Raw genomic sequence first — 11145 nt, forward strand, 5'->3', positions numbered from 1 at the left:
AACATACAATAGAGATCAGTGGTGATATTTTCTGAAAGCATTTCACATTGTAGTTTGGATGTTGACTACCTCATCTGGTATAAATAAAGAGAAGGAGATAGAAAGAAAGACAATACACCACATGGCAATGATCATTAATGCGCTGAAAAATAACTGAGTATATTGCCCAGCCCTACTTTCAACATATTTAACGTTAAAAACTCACACACTGCTATTAAATTAAATAGTGAATCAATTAAAATGTAATCAAATTAAACATGTATCAAATAAAATACAATTAAATATGTAGGGGTTAATGCTATCAAAATAAATAATCCCTCAGATATTAAATGAAATAAATTATTTACAAATCATTTTATCTGATTGCCTTGACACTCATTTATTCACTAGCAGTTTAATTAATGCACTGCAATTCCAATCGCCACCACTTTTATCAGTTAACTGCTGTTTTCACTACCATGTATGTAAATTTGATACAGCTTTCAACACCACTTTTATTAATTCAAGTGCAGTTTCACCATGTGTCAATCACCGACGTTTCCTACATCGATGCACTCGACAATCAACAGTTCTTGTTTGGACTATCCCAAAGAGTTGCCAAGTCCACATGTAATACAGGATTGTTTTCTCTGAAGTCACTTGAACATGTCAGAAGTCGGTGGTTGCAGTTTTCTGGGTGCTCTGTGTCTAGTGCTGGTTGAAAGGGTCAAACATTTCCTTATGCAAAAAAAAAAAAAAACTAAAATTGCATGCTAGCTTCACAAGTACAGTTGACACTAGTTAGCTACTTCTCTACCTGTGGCATTAATGTTAGTTAACACGTGGTACTCTCGATCAAACAATAAAAGATACATACCCTTGGCACTGAAGTAGAATCATATTTGGGTGACAGTCATTAAATTTTAATTACAAGACAGATGGCTAGTTCAAGTCAGTGATTCAGAATAGCACAGGTTGCTAACATAATGATACTGCAGCAATCCTTGGTGTGAGGCAGATAAATAAGACATCTTATTCACCCGTGTCTTCTTCTAACTTGCAGCTACCTTACCCATTTTGTCATATTTAGAGCTAGAATTCAATCACTAAAACAAACAGAAGGCCGGGCTAGCTAATAGCTAGCGAGTTACCTGACAGCTAGAGTTGTAATGGGTCTTACGTAAACTGCCATTCTGGAGTAAGGAGGCAGGGTTGTCCTTGCTTTCATGTCATTCTGGAGTCGCAGGAGGAGAGACTGTAAAAAAAAAGGAGAGTGGGAGAAGAGACTTGTGTTTTTCTTAAAAGAAGAAAACAAAAATATATGCGTTGCTGTGACTGCTTGATTAAAAGAGGAGTTGTTCTGCTTGGGAACGAACCATGCTTTACCTGATGTTCACAAAGCGAGCAGAGCAGGAGGGCACGATACTGCAGCAAAGAACACTGGGACAGTGGCGACTGGAGGATCTGCAGCGGCCCAGCTTCATCAAAAATGCTACAGTACCATGCACAACCTAATGGGGGAGAGAGTTAAAAATAAAACTGTTTTCAACCCGTGATTATAGATGTCAATTTCACATATTTGTTTTACCCATTTGCTCTTCCATACTAGGAAGGAAGGCAAGAGAAGGAACAATAAGCAATTGGAATGCACCTCAGGTGTAGCAGTTAAGTCGTGTATCAAGATTTATGTCCACAATCCTTTAACCCCTTTGCAGAGATGCCATTCCTCAAAAATAACAGCGGCTTGGCGATCAAGGTCAACCTGTCTCTTGACAACATGAACATAGAACCACCAAGAAGTATTTTTTAGATCTTGTGGCTAGCTTGTAAAAATTGTAAGTCTCAATTTCTACATTGTTAGCTAATTTGACAATTCGCTTTCTAGCTAGCTTGGAATCCCACATTAATATCTAAGAGCAACCCGGTATTATGTTAGGTTCACTGCCATTCACATAACCTAGTATTAAAATGATATTTTATCTTTGGTCAAAATAGTCTTATAGTATGTTTTCTGTCATGGATAGCTAGCTAGCCATCTACTCCCATTTGCTTCAAAACTGCAGCTATATCGTTGTAGCATTCAGCTGAGATGGGAGTCAGCATAGCATCATACATTATGGACACTTGCTAAATTGAATAAATACTGCACATATTTACACCAAGCGGCCAAAACTGGCCTGCGTTTTTGAAGCTCACTTCCTTGTCTTGTTGAGAGACGTTGCTCACTAGCGCCACTGCGGCTGGCTCCAGTATAGGTTTCAGCCACCCATTTTAATGTAAGTCAATGGCAACAATACAGTGAAAATATGAAGTCAATTATTTTTTTCCACAAGAAAAAGTAGTCACAATAGGTGTTTTTTCTTCATTTAGTGTCTTCCCATATGCCAAATTGTTAAGTTATTTTGCTATTTGGACAAGCCGGTAATATTATGTGGACAAATCTGGGACAGTTTGCATCATGACCGGGTCACTGTATCTCACACGCTTAGTGGACAACTGGACTTCATATCCCAACTGCACAGTCTCTGGCTCCAATTTGCACAACATTGCGTGGCCACGAACTACACTTCCCGGGCTTCAAGACCCTTTCCACCAAGCCCATGGAGAGTCAAAGGGTGATGTCAAAATCCCTTTGTCCATATTTTTCTACAGTCTATGATTTACACCAAACTGCTTAGCTAGCTCAATGTTTATGTAATTAATGTATCTGATGTAAAACAAGAATCCTGTATCATCAATTTCAGCTTCAGTAATCACAAACTGATGCTGCTTTTGCGATATTGAATATTTGGCCGAAGAGTTGTGTGCACTCCTCAACTGTGACATTGCTGAGAAACCTGTCTACCTGAAACCTGGCCTTTGGGCGTTCTCCACTGCTTGCATCAAGCTGGTTCTGGTCTGATGAATTTCTCTGCATACATTTGACTTTTACTAACAGAAGAAAGAAGAGTTGCTCAAACCTAAACATTTTAATTTGATGCAGTTCATACAACTTTATTATCTGGTGTCCCCTTAAGCTATGCTCAATTTAATCAAGCTTATTTAAATATTTATAAATGAGCCAATTTTCCTACAGTGAAGTTGGTTCAACCTAACCTTATAATAAGCAGTACTCACTTTTAAGTCATTCTGTCAAGTTATATTTCTGAGTTTGTTGTAATCAAAATACCCATAAGTTCACCCAAAAAAGAAAAAAAAAGAATGGAACATGTTACCTCAAGTTTTATTAGTTAGATTAACATATTTGTACAGTGTACTGTCTTTGGAAAATCAGACATAAATTATATAGTATGTCATTTCACATTGGACATCCCCCTGCTTTTAACAATTACACATTTGCAATGAGAAATTTATCAGTTACTGCTGGTCATGTGGATGCCATTCACTAGTGAATGTATAAATGGCTGATTGAATTAGCTATATGATTTTATGATGTGCAGTGCGTAACATATGGACAGTTTCAAACTGTTTATCAATCATGCATCCATACACCCATTGAAGCCATTGCAGCAAGCCCATCTGGAGAATCAGATCAGATCACAATCAGGTGTACTTGGGTAGAAATATACTACTTATATGTGGGAAAAAAAATACCCATGGAGATCATGGTTTTTATAAATGTGATGTGATACCATGTATGATGCTATACAAAGTGCAGACCCTCTTTAAAAGAAAATGTAAATATTAAACAGTCAGTGTTTTCACTCATCTTCTGTGACACATGGGATTAGTGGTGATGGGAGGAGACAATGCCCCTGCTTGGATCCAGCAGCCATTTATTTCAGTGTTCTCCTTCCATAAATAGTACATGATTGTGACTGGAACTCCTGATATTGCTCTGAGCATAAATCACTGTGAAATTCAAGTAATCACGCACAAATTGAAGAATTAGGACTTCATTGTGTCAGTGTTAGTATGGTGAGGTATGAGCCCAAGGTACAGCCTAGTCAGCCTGTTCTTTTATTTATTTATTGTTTGTTTGTTTATATAAAAATCTTAAATATTTAATTCAATGCCCAACCAGTTAAGAGTTTTTTTTCTATCATTGCTGCTATTGCAGTCAGTCAGCATGTAAATGACCCCAGGACTTGAAAAAACAGTGCCAATGTGTTGAGTGGGTCTGTGCTGAGAGAAACCATTTTAGCATAATTATTTAGCACTGTTTATTTGTCATTAATTAACTACATGCTAATTTGGCACTCTGGAAACACTGTGAGCAGCTGTGTACGTGTATGCAGAAAAAAGAGACAAATTCTAAGCTTTCTTATATTAAAATGACGGTGTATTATTAATCATGCTTCATCCTAAGTGCCATTGAGTCTATTTGCTGTTCAGCTAGCAGGTACTACAACAGTAAAATGTCCAGTGTTGATTCAACTCTATCAGAGTACATATACATCCAGTCGGAACCATATGTGCTATGTAAGATTTTATTTAACATTGAACGTTTTACTGTGTAACTGTCTCAATGTTACACAGTAAATGACCCGTATCATTGTGCTACATAGATGTTGTGCTGCATATGCATTCTGAAGGTATATGGTGGATACATACATTCAGGTTATAACTCTTATGATGTTGCACTTTGCATTACAGGCATTCAGCTGATAGAATTTCCCAGAACAATTTACGCAGTTGTGTATTTACACAAGCTTGATATTTTACCGAGGCAATATAAGTTAAGTACCTTGCTTAAAGAATAAAATGGCAGCACCTCACCTGGGAGTTTAATCTACAACCTCACCAGAGTTGCAAGCCGAATTTCCTAACCATTATGCTACACTGCCATCCATATATGAATGTGTGTGTTTGACGCTCTAATGGGTTTTCTATTAAGAAGAGGAAAAGAAACAGTATTGTAATTCCTGTCACTTTTGTGTTGTACAGCATCTGTTCATAAAGAAGATATTTACAGTGCATAATTATTTAGAAATGTAATCATGTATTTTGGTTCAGTGTTTTTGAAGCACACTAATCATTTAAATGTCAGTTTAGCAGTTTAATTCTAATTTACTTCAAGTACAGTTTTATTGCACTTGAGAGCCATTGAGACTTGAACCAGACATGCAGTAAATGACAGAAAAAAGCAACTAATTGACATCAACTTTGAAATACACAATACTTAAATAAAGTGCGTGTGTGATTAAAGGCCTCAACATTTAGGACATTTTGGGGTTTTACAGCCTGCTTGCTAGTTATCTTAATTGATTTCATCAGTTGTTGCTATTATTTACACCAGCATTTCAATTTCAGTGACAATTAATGTTACAATAACCAAAAGGCAATGAGCCACAGTAAATTTGTTTTGTTGCTGTCTTTTGATCTATCTATTTTAAGCTGCCTTTTGTATGAGCTACTGCATATTATAAAAATTACTGTAATCCTACTGGGGGATGGTGACAGCATTGACAATGACACGGGGTGAAGTACAAGCTATCCGGCAAAGCTTTCCAAACAAAACTTTGTAATATAAACAGTTAATCTGTAAAATCTAACTATTGTACGAAACCAATTCCACTGAGAATCAGTACTCATCACCTCCAGAGAGGCCAATGTGCAGGTAAATGTATTTCTTTATTTATTTTTTAAGATTAATGACAGAACTGCTGAAAAACATCAGTGAGAGGAAATATGCCCTTGGTGCAGTAGCATGTTCACTTCCAGATTAATTCACAGTGTCAGGTTCAAATATAGATTACCCATTCCACACTAGAAACTCCATTTCACTTTCCCTGGTGGATGCACTGTGATGTTCAAGCTGCCAGAGAGAACTGAAATGCAAGTCACTTTCCATTTCAATTGAGGTTATGAACTGGGGACCACTGTTGGATGTTGTTGGATATGATGGACAGTGGCCACCACTGGATGTACAGTACATTTATGGTTTTTGAATACGCCCATGCTGATTTTCTGTAATGATGTCATGGATCTTAATTGTTATACTTTTTTTAATGCTTTGATTCTTCTAGTATATATTGAGTTTGTAATGTGTGAAATTCCCAGCACACCTTTTGTCTACAGTTTCTTGTACCTTGTTCAGTTGTTATGTGATTTGCATGTTTTTGTTCGGCCTTCTTTTCTGAATCCCTAGACACCAGTCAAATGAGTAATTACCAGCAGTGCTTAAAGCATGTCACCTGTGCGAGGTCTTCCAATAAAGCAACCGGCTCTTCATTCAGCAGCTGCCTACCAAACTGTCCTCATCATCCATTGCCCATGCTTTGAGTGGCCCCCATTGTGATGCATGGAGGGCTACTCATGTTGAAGGGTTGAGCAGTAAGATATCTAAAAAAGAATTAATAAAGCTTTACCGAGGACAATATGCTGAATATAGTAATACATAAAAAGCGCACATCTCCTCCCATATTTTTCAGATACACACAAAAAAATTGTAAAGACTTGAGCTTGACTTGTACTAACTATGATTTAACCACTAATCACGCCTTTTATAGTTTTTGAGTAAACTTTTGTTAAAAATTAGACTGATGACATCACCATCAGTTCTCACTGCAAGCATGAGCTCAGAATCTCTGTCAGAGATAAAACAATTCCTGCAGATTGTTGTTTGATGGCTTCAGAAACACTATTTATAGCTTTACCATTTTTTACGTTTAGCTTCCTCCGTAGCACGACATACAGTAGCTACATCAGCTAATATTACCAAATGGTCACAGATCGAGTGATAGACATCTGAATATGCATTCAGAATTCATAACTCTGCTTACTAACATTGATAACAGTATTGCCATAGCCAATTATGTGCTTGTAGCTAGCTAGCATTTAAAATAATCTTGTCTTTGTCAGTTATTAATAACAACCTTTTAGCCAGCAATGTAGCAGACAAATGAACTGAAACCAAAAAAGCAGTAATAAAATGAATTGCTTATGGTATGTAGCACCCTGGTAGATTATACAAAATTCAGGACTAGGAGATAAGGTTGTAACAGGATTCAGTTACAACCCAACTCTACAAGGACAAGGGAGCCCATCTGGGTACAAGAGCTTTAGTGCTATAAATACTTAGTGACAATAACCTTGGAGAGACAATGGTTGATAGATAGAACTAATAAATTACGTTATTCAGAATTTGGTGCAGACTATGACTGTGAAATTACTTCAGTGAGTCCAGTGAGGTTCTTTTGCAGCATGGTGAAAAAGTGTAGTGTATCAACACATTTTTGCCATTTAGTCCAAGGTAGTATGAAATCAAATGTTGTGTGTGTGTGCGGAGCTGTATTTAGCTATCACTAAATGATGTACATATAGTGAAGTCGCAATTATTTTATGCTTGTGAGGTAATCTTTCTACCCTTATATGAACAAAAATTCTGTTCAGTGAAAGTAGGTTATGCTACCTTGATTGGCTATTTGTGTAAATATCACAGTATATAATGAAAATAACATTACACCCCTGAAGTACACTCTGCTGCCTGAGCACTTAATATTTCTTACGCTCATACTGGGCTTCCATGAGAAAATTCAAATTGATCAGTTTCCTCTTTGTAAGTGCTTGTCTTTGCAGGAAAACCTAAGTATTGCAAGATAAATACTTTTTATGTCCTCTTGCCAGCAGAAAAGATAGTTTAAGCAGTTTGTCTCCCTCTGATTTGATGTTCTACAAAATATTACTGAACAGATGTCTTGCCTATTAATCATTTTATTTTGACAATAATGCGTGCCTGTCTGTTCAGTGTTTTGTAGCACATTGCATAAGAGTGGCAATCAACCACAATTCTACCATTATCGTCTATCAGAAAGGATATTGCAAATAAGCCATCAGTTTCATTAGTTTACCTTATTTTAACTAACTCGTCTCTGCCCAAAGCAAGCCCAGACCTATTCAGAAGTGTGCCCTTATTACCTGCATATGCATAAATCAAATGCATCAATGGAATAAAGACATTGAGGCCAACCCATTGCGAAACAAGATTCTGTGTTATCGGTACATGCATTTAATTGCTTTTTGTTTTCAGGGGAGCTTGAAAATTGTGTTGCAGTTCAATTCTCTTTCTGCATGTGGTATAAAGGATAGGGCAGGATTTTGATGTAAGGCTTCCCCCTTCCTAATCTGCAGCCTTTGGCAAAAACCTCCTTTTTCCACTGCCTTGGAGCAATGCTGCACTTTTTTTTACAGGGATATGCAGGCACTGGCAGTAGTTCAATTTACATTTAAATGAAGCCTTTGTGTAATACCCTGTTATTGAAGTACTTATATGAAGAGCAAAGACATACTGACACTTTAGCATGCAAAATGTCAGCTGCAGCATAGAATGACAACAGAAAAAAGACATATTTCAAGCAAGGCACTTTGTACTTGAAAGCCAATTATTTCAGTTGAAATTTCAGTGTAAATGAAACATTAGCTCTATTTAATGGGCCACTCTAAGTCTGTGGTGTCGGGGCAATGGTGAGTGATGCAACGTGGCACGATGGTAGGAACCTCCCGGAGGCAGAGGTGTTCTAATCACTCTGAGAATTGCACTCCCATGTGACTGACGGTCACATGGGAATTTCTTCAGGCATAATTTGCACATTTATTCCACTGAATAAGGTTTGTGATGACCAGGTCAAACAATTTATAGTAACTGCAATTTGGAATGCTGACAGCTGAAGTCCATATAATATGACTGAATTACATTTAAAGCTTGATTTCCTTTTGGTCGATGGCTCAGTTGTATAATTCCTCAGAAATCTCCATCTGGCAAAATGGAATTTCACCTTTCCTTTCTTAATCGCTACTCCTTTTTCAGCAGACTCATAGCAGAAACAGTGTTTTGAGATGAAATGCTGTACAATACAAAAGATGTCTTATTTTACTTGACTCCGGGCTCTATTTTAAAGATATCAATATTATAGGATATTATATTTATATGGTCTAAAGGCATTCAGGGTATGTCCAAGTCCACTTTTGTTAGTTTAACAGCAGATTGTTTGAGTGCAAAATAGGGTGCATGTTTTAAATGGGTGGAATTTAGATGCTTAATTAATAATAGCTGTGTCTTCGTCGTAACAAGCGATAAACCAAACAGTATCATCTCCAATACTCTTTAAAGCCACCTGTGTTTGCACCTTGGGGGACTGCTAATATAATTGCGGATGTAGAAAGTCTTTGAAAAGAAATGTATACTTTTGATTGAACAGTCCCCTCGTCGTGGTGCCACTGGCATGTTAACCTGAGGAGAAAGATGGTCAGTCTATTAAGTTCTCACAATGAATTGTGTAATGTGGTGAAAATTTGTTTTCGTTTCTGATTTCTGAAAAGGTTTAGTTTTAATTAGTCTTTTAGTTTTAAAATAAAAAAATGTGAAGAACAAATTTAGGTGAATTTTTTCTTTTGAATGTTTTAAAAATGAATCTAAGGAATGTTTTTTTTAATTGTTTTGAGATGTAAAAACTTCAGTTTCACTTCACCCTCAATTGAATGTTGTTCTTCATGGAAATAAACATCCCCATCCCCAGAAAGTGCACTTTCACTTTCACCTCCTGAACTACCATCTTCGCCTTTAGAATGAAGTACGGCATAAAGTGGTAGTTCTGCTAATAATGTTTATTTCTGAGACATGTTTCTGGAATATTACAACTACTGTGCTGCATGCTCTGTGCTTCATGTGTATTTTCAGCAGATAGTTCTGTTGGTAACAAAACAGCCAAAATGTTGTGAAATGATTCAACATAGTTGAGTGTTGCGTGTCTCCACTGCATAGGGGGAAAAAACCCATAAATGCAGAAATAAGGGAATTACTGAACAGAGATTAACGGCAGTGTTTTATGATATGACTTAAACTGATTAACCACGATTTTGAGAGATTCATGAGTCTTGGGATAAAGGCATGTCCTCAGGGAATTATCGTCATTGCAAAATTCAAATGACCCAACAGAGAAGCAAATTACATTTATTAATGCTCCTGGATGCCACTGATGTGCAAGAGGGCATGGCATCATGGACATCATGGAAGCAAGTGAGTTTCTCTATAGGCAGGGAAGCTTGCATGAGATTCCAATGTAACCCCTTCACACAAGCCCCCTGGTGGCAAGGATGCTACCACCCTGAGATTGCACAACTCAGACATTCAGTGCTCCAGCAACAAAACTCTGTTTTAGCATTGTTAGTTGATGAAGCACAGCAACTATGCCAAATATAGCACAGTTTGTAAGTGCCATTGTCGTAAAGGTCATTCATTTAACGAGCATCCCATCCCTGCAGTCTCATCTGCAACTACACCCTCTGAGCATGACACACTGGACAATAGCATCTTTCTGGGAGTTCAGAAAAATATTTCAGTGCCAAAAATGTGTATTCCATACCAACAAGAGAACCATAGCCTGAAGGTATGCCAATACAGCGGTGAAAAATGCTGCTCACTGAATTGCAAAATAAACAAGCAGAATGTTTGTGGAATTGTGACACATCATTCTACTATCTGCAACTTAGTATGGGATAAATGTACAATCTTTCCATTTGTTTTACACGTAAACATGTCCCTCTCAAGTTTCAATGGTCATTTATTGTCTTGAAAAATCTATTTGAGAAATAAACCTGCAAATAGAAAATAGGGGTAGGTATTTACGAAGACCAGTTTAACACCTTTCCGTTCTTTTCAGTTTGATTGATAACTCTATCCAATGTAGGACAGGACAAGCTTTCCAATGGTGTATGGCATGTTTCATTTGAATTTTATTACAATGAGTGAGAGCCCCGCGCAACTGTGTGAGCAGTTGCTTCAGCACAGTGCATTATGCAAAAATATACAAGAACTCATTGATGCATAATAATTTTTCCTTCATTTTTTGGAAGATTTTACTAATTTTGCCAACTCATCAGCATGGCTAAAGTGAATTCACACCATGGATTTAGGGAGTGGGTCAGAAGAGGAGGAGGAAGCATTGAGTATAGCCAGGATACATGCCAATATGGTGAATTATTTATATTGTTTTCTATTTTTTATATTGTTATATTTGCATTGGTTGTAAGAGACAACTGTTAGCCTTTGCTAGTAGTAATACTTGTAAAATTTCCCATCCCCATACACCAAAAGATACTGCAGAGTACAGACATACAAGAGTGATTGATTACATATTTGAGTATGTGTACCACAGTATGTCACAATGTTTTTGCTTTATTTTTAATGTATTACCTTAATAATGTACAGTATATGTTCTATACTGG

The 11145-nt window shown here is 37.0% G+C and overlaps 1 long non-coding RNA gene across 1 annotated transcript; it reads right to left on the minus strand.

Moving 5' to 3' along the window:
- Positions 1–579: 579 nt before the first annotated feature.
- On the minus strand, positions 580–6246 carry LOC118235236. Its single transcript, XR_004766816.1, has 4 exons — positions 6117–6246; positions 1366–1490; positions 1131–1234; positions 580–717 (listed from the first exon to the last, which is right to left on the minus strand). It is a non-coding gene; the product is annotated as an uncharacterized LOC118235236 (long non-coding RNA).
- Positions 6247–11145: the final 4899 nt, after the last annotated feature.

This window comes from Anguilla anguilla, chromosome 9 (assembly GCF_013347855.1).
Source record: "Anguilla anguilla isolate fAngAng1 chromosome 9, fAngAng1.pri, whole genome shotgun sequence".
Classification (NCBI taxonomy): Eukaryota; Metazoa; Chordata; class Actinopteri; order Anguilliformes; family Anguillidae; genus Anguilla; species Anguilla anguilla.